The sequence below is a fragment of the Crinia signifera genome, chromosome 1 (genome assembly GCF_055691185.1).
Source record: "Crinia signifera chromosome 1, ASM5569118v1, whole genome shotgun sequence".
Classification (NCBI taxonomy): Eukaryota; Metazoa; Chordata; class Amphibia; order Anura; family Myobatrachidae; genus Crinia; species Crinia signifera.
In genome coordinates, this window is record NC_139217.1 from 316,934,042 (window position 1) to 316,940,820 (window position 6,779).

Below are 6,779 nucleotides of genomic sequence, written 5' to 3' on the forward strand. Positions count from 1 at the left end.
AGACTTTTCGTTCCAGGGGCTTTACAGTTTCATAGCGCCTTGACAAAGCATCAGCATTTATATGATGGGCTCCAGGTCTATGTTCTACCTTGAACTTGAACTGTTGAAGTGCCAAAAACCAACCTGTTGTCAAGTTAGAGTTTCTCATACAGGCACATCGGCCACCTCTGATCGAGAAGCAGCCGATGCAGGTTTTCAGTAAGTTAATGTGATATGATGTGATCTGTCTGGGTGTCTTCTCTCAGGTTGTTTGACTTTGTAATTAACTGGGCCCGCAGCCTCTGATTTCAGAGGGTCCATGCCAAAGAACATACAACTTATAGTTGGAACAAGGATTAGCACCTTATCCCCCGGCTGGAACTGCCTTGCATTAGTGGTAGCATCATTATATCTCTTCTGGTGGATTTGGGCTTCAACAAGGTTTTAATGGAGTATAGGAGCAATCATTTGAAGACCTACTTCCACATAATAGCAGCAGTAAAGAGTAAAGGAGAGTCCGTTCCTATTTGTGCCCTGCAGTGAATAAGTGTAAATAATAGTTACGGCCCCTGGTTGTGCAGGAATATGTCCCAAACAGAGTCCAAGTGGCCGGTCCACTGATGGCAAAAATCACTGATCCCACTGGATATGGTGTTGGAAGTATGTCGACAAATGATGGAGTATTTTATCCTTGGGTTTCCCAATGGAAATGATGCTTGGGGAGCAGTCGCCTCTTAGGATCCAAATGTCCCAAATGACTGCAGTGGGGATCAATAAGAGGTCCTGATGGGCTGCTCCGGACTTCAATCCAAAAGTAAGTTTGTGGATAGCAGGTAGCAGCTGTGACTGAGGCGTTTCGCTGCACTAGGCAGCTTTTTCAAAGGTATAATGCTGCTTCATATTGGCTGGATATATATATATATATATATATATATATATATATATATACCCTCAGTAATCAAGTTACATGACCAAACAATCTGAACTAGATCCTCCAATTAGTTTCATAGAATATAATACTTATGCAGAATAGGAGGCAGAGGCAATTAAAATACTAAACATATATAGACCTTAAAGACTAAGTAATGCATCGCGTTAATTGGTAATTACAGCGTCTCATTGTTGGCAGTGGTTAGGTGACCTATTGTATGCATCTCCTGTTACTTGGAGACGGGTCCCGTGGTCACGTCATCTCTGGAAGACTACATTACCCATGTAGTCATGGCCGGAGCGCAGACCGTGTGACTTCCACCTATGGAGTATGACGCTCTGTTTAACAGTCAGATGGTGTGGGAGAAGCACACAGTCAGATAGTGGCGGGAGGCAGGTCACGTGGCCGCATCCCTTCCAGAAGACTACATCATCCAGGCAGTCCTAGCTGGAACGCGAACCACATGACCTCCACCTCGGGGAATCAGTTTTTTACGATTACTACTATTATCACCGTCTCCCGCTGCAAAGGCAGTGCTCTATATAGATTGACATGAAATAGTAGCGTCCACATTAGGATGTCCTAATCATGTGGATCCCAGGCGAGTATCTGGTAGTCATGACAACTGATTTTGTTATTTCACCCACAATTAGAGGTACGAGTAGTATATAACAATAAAAAAATAGAAAAGATAATAATGAAGACAGTTAAGGAACATCTTGTAAATGTATAAAGGAGATAATATATCTTTGAAACAAGTAAAATTGTTCTTAATCTAATTTCAGGTAGGAAACTAACAACTTTTAGATTATTTAACAGGAAGCTGGATTGTTTCAGCACCCACTCAATTGTTAATTCTCCCTAGGGGACTGAGAGTATTTGTGTATTTAGAGTTGTCAGATTGAATTGACATAGTTTATTTAGCAACAGAATACAATGGCCTATAATGATAAGGTAAAAGGAGTTATATTAATTCAAGTCCATTCTGTAGATGAGTTACATACCTATATTTAAAGTCTATGTAAGCATATTAGATCATTTTGGTACATTAACATAATATTCAAATTTAAATAGTAGTCTGAATTAGGATACATCATAAAACTAGGTTCAGAAAAAATAGGGGGAGAAGGTTTGCGGTTCAAATGATCATGTTGAGTTTGACCATTTCCTTTAAGCCATCAGGATGGATGAAACCTAATACATGGATCCAAAAAACTTCCTGCTTGCAAACCTTTCTAAATCGATCCCCCCCTCTTGATGTAGTTGTGATATGGTCAACCCCCTGTAGTCGCAGACTTGAGGGGTCACCCTGATGATATTCAACAAAATGGCGGGTGCCCTATGTGTCAGTATACGGTTGGCTATGTTGCGGCGGTGTTCAAGAAACCTTATTCTAAGTTTCCTTGTTGTCCGCCCCACATAGTGAAGACCACAACCATATGTCAGTACATAGATTACATAGGAGTTATTGCAGTTGATAAAGTTATTACTATTCCAACTTTTCTCCTCTGCAAGCATTGTTGTGGTCTTGTCTATATGTGAACATGTGATGCATTTTGAGCCACCACATTTGGTTTCGATGGAAGCCAGGATGAATTGTTGGGGATGGATCTGAGCATTCTCTCAGCTGGCTAGGAGCAAGGAGTTTTTTTTTAAAGATTTGTTTTTTTTTTTTTTCCTGAAAATAAAGCATGGTTATGCAGGAATAGCTTCCACCAACAAAGGGTCCTGTCTGAGAATGTTGTAGTTTTTTTAAACAATGGCCTTAACGGCTGGACAGTATTTAGTGTATGTGGAGATATATGCTATATCTCTATTTTGGTCAGCGTATTTGTTAAATTTAGGTTTAAGAAAATTTAGCTGATTTATTGAAGATACTTCCAACAGGGCATTGTCAACTAAGGAATGAGGATAACCTCGTTGTTTGAAGGATGTTGCCATCTCAATTGCTTGTTCTCTGAAATCTTGCAAGGTGAATAAATTGTCCCTTAGGGATACTCCTTTTCCAAGGGCGGTAATGTTTACTGCCTGCATTCCAACTTCCTTGATGAAGTGTTTAGTAATAATTTTATTGTCTACGACTTTAAGAGCCACTTCCAGGAAAGAAATTTGTGAGGGATGAATGGTGTGGGAATTTTTTTTATTGATTTATTGATTTTTTATTGATTCTGATTGAGTGTGTTAACAAATTGTTGTGAGTACCAGGTTCATGCCATAGCCACCTTCCCAAATATGATGTTCCTCTACGTCGCCCATGTACAAATTTGCATAGCTTAGCATGAACCTGGTCCCCATGGCAATACCCATGACCTGTAGAGAAAAAGTTTCCTGAAAAAGAAAATAAGGTACTTATGTACTAACTGGGCTGCCGATTTTGAAATCGGGTCCATCGCATCGCATCCGACCATATCGCATGCGATGCGATGGACCCGATTTTAACATAGGATTCAATGTTAAAATGGACTGAGTCCATTTTAACATGGAATTCAATGGGAAAAGGGGTCCTTTTCATACCCCTACTATCCAAGTGGGCATGGAGTTGGATATAAACCTGTGGCGAACGTAGCAAGCCACCGAGCCCGAAGCGTGGCGAGCGGACACAGAATACCGTCCCCTCGCGGGGCGCGCTTCGCTCGCCACGCTTCGGGCTCGGTGGCTCGCTACGCTCGCCACAGGTTTATATCCAACTCCATGCCCACTTGGATAGTAGGGGTATGAAAAGGACCCCTTTTTCCCATTGAATTCCATGTTAAAATGGACTCAGTCCATTTTACCATTGAATCCTATGGAAAAATCGGGTCATCGCATCGCATGTGATATGGTCGTATGCGATGCGATATCACATCGCATCTGATTGTATGCCTTAAGTTAAGGCATACAATCAAAAAATCGGCAGCCCAGATAATACATAAGTACCGAAAATAATTATGGTGAAGTATAAACGTGATAAAATCTAGTAAAAAGTGCTTGAGTTCCACTCCCAGGTCTCCATCTATATCCAATCGGTTCTCTATCGCTCAACATCTAGGGTAGGGGTTATATTGGAATAGAGCCTGGTTACGTCAAGTTTAAGAACATAGTATGAGTCCTTCCAGTCCTGTATCAGGTAGTAGTATTTTTGATATGGGACCTGAGAGTGGAAAATCTTGGTTGGAGGAATAAATCAACAGTACAAATACATTGGGTGGCCATAAATTCTAGCTATTTGTTTTTAAAGGCATCTGATGACCTGGCTAGTTGGTTGGCAGCAGGCCCAGGTTCTGTGTGGACAATATGTGGCCTTTCAGTAGGTACATGTGGGGTTTGTGTAATTGCTGGTTGTCATTCCCTCTTATGATGCAAATGGTTCCAGAAGCTCCAAGATGATTTCTACATCCTCCTCACTGCAGTGTTGTTGTAATGTCCCTGGCAGAGCATGTTAACCCCTGGCAGAGCATGTAACTCCGGGCAAAGCATGTAACTCTGGGCAAAGCATGTAACTCCGGGCAAAGCATGTAACTCTGGGCAGAGCATGTAACCCAGGCAGAGCATGTAACTCCGGGCACAGCATGTAACCCATGGCAGAGCAGGATAATCCCATGGCAAAGAGCATGTAACCCCTGGCAGAGCATGTTAACCCCTAGCAGAGCATGTAACTCCGGACAGAGCATATAACCCCGGGCAGAGCATGTAACACATGGCAGAACATGTAACCCCTGGCAGAGCAGGTTAATCCCATGGCAAAGAGCATGTTAACCCCTGGCAGAGCATGTAACTCTGGGCAGAGCATGTAACCCCTGGCAGAGCAGGTTAATCCCATGGTAAAGAGTATGTTAACCCCCGGCAGAGCATGGACCTCTGGGCAGAGCATGTTTACCCCTGGCAGAGCATGTAACCCATGGCAGAGCATGTAACCCCTGGCAGAGCAGGATAATCCCATGGCAAAGAGCATGTAACCCCTGGCAGAGCATGTTAACCCCTAGCAGAGCATGTAACTCCGGACAGAGCATGTAACCCCAGGCAGAGCATGTAACTCTGGGCAGAGTATGTAACGCATGGCAGAACATGTAACCCCTGGCAGAGCAGGTTAATCCCATGGCAAAGAGCATGTTAACCCCTGGCAGAGCATGTAACCCCTGGCAGAGCAGGTTAATCCCATGGTAAAGAGTATGTTAACCCCTGGCAGAGCATGTAACTCTGGGCAGAGCATGTTTACCCCTGGCAGAGCATGTAACCCCTGGCAGAGCATGTAACCCCTGGCAGAGCAGGTTATTCCCATGGCAAAGACTATGTTAACCCCTGGCAGAGCATGTTAACCCCTGGCAGTGCATGAAACTCCGGGCAGAGCATGTTAACCCCTGGCGGAGCATGTAACTCCGGGAAGAGCATGTAACTCCGGGCAGAGCATGTAACCCCTGGCAGAGCAGGTTAATCCCATGGGAAAGAGCATGTTAACCCCTCGTAGAGAATGTTAATCCCAGGCAGAGCATGTAGAGCATGTTAACCCCTGGCATCAAGCATGAAGCCCATAGCAATGAGCATTTAGGTAAATGGAACTTACAAGGGTCAACAGAGTGTGCGGGGAGCTCCGTCCGAGGGGGCCCAGGATTTCTCTTGGCGGCCCTGGATTGAATACCCCTCATAGGCTAACATTAATGCAGGTTGCTGGTTTTCATATTGCCGCAGCACCATGTACATGTGACAAACATTGCCAAACTACATATCATAGTGAAAAAATTAAGTTTGATTTTGATAGTAAAATATGTGGTGGCTTAACAGGTCATGGGTGTGTAGCAGGCCGATCGGTGTCTGCAATGTGCAGGGCAGGCAATACCTCAGACGGGATAATGCGCCATAGCTGATGCTCATATGAGTTAAACTGGATTGGCACAGCCACACATTCCCCTGTCCATATGGCCTCCTTCCTTTTCTGTGCTATTTTGGACTTAAGCAGTCTTTTAATGTCATGGAAGCACTTTTTTACATTTATAACTTTACGCTTATGACTACTGACGGCATTTACTGCCGCTGTGATATCTAGCCACATTTGTTTTTTTTCAGTTGCATATTAGTGCGGTGGTTAGGTCGCTCTAATAGTTGCTCAAAGAACAGGAACCATTTCCCTCACTAGGGCATACATTTCCTCATATGAAACCCTAGTATTGTGGCCACTAGGAGTGTGCCCTGGCATAGGTTCCCCATCACCCTCCTCCTCATTCTCCTCTCCAGCCTCACCCTACTCCTCTTACTCTCCCCATCAACCTACTCATCCATCCAGTCTACATCTGAGATGTGTGGCTCCTCCATGTGTCCCCCCTGCTCCATACCAAAAACATCCTCCTCCTGTGTGGCTGCTTCCAGCACCAGCCTCCTCCTGATCTTAATGCTGAGCCTGATCCTCCTGTCTCCTCCGAGCCACTGCCCTCCTCACCACCATGCTCCCTCTCTGCATCCTCACTCTCCTGCTGCCTCTTTTGACCTCTAAAGGACAAAATGGTACTAGGAGCCTTTATAATAGGGTGTGTGATTCATATTTTAGGGGACTTAGGTGAGCCAATAGGTGGGGTTTTCTTGTAGAGTGTTTAGTTGGTGATTTAAGTCGCAATGTGGTTAGTCTAAAAATCGCATTTTTTACAAATCTGTTTTATGACCAAAAATAGCACTTTTTCATGACAAAAATTGCACTAAATTGCATGTCGTATTTTCTACCCCCAAAATCACATTTCATTATATTTGTGAATTGTTACACATGCGATTTAGTGCAATTTTTAGAAGTGAGTAAAAACATTTTATTACATCCCGCCCCAATTTTTTTCCAAAACAGTTTTAAACTTATCGTCGTTGATGCCTTTTAGTACTTTTGACATTTTTGTTTTACCTCTTCAATATC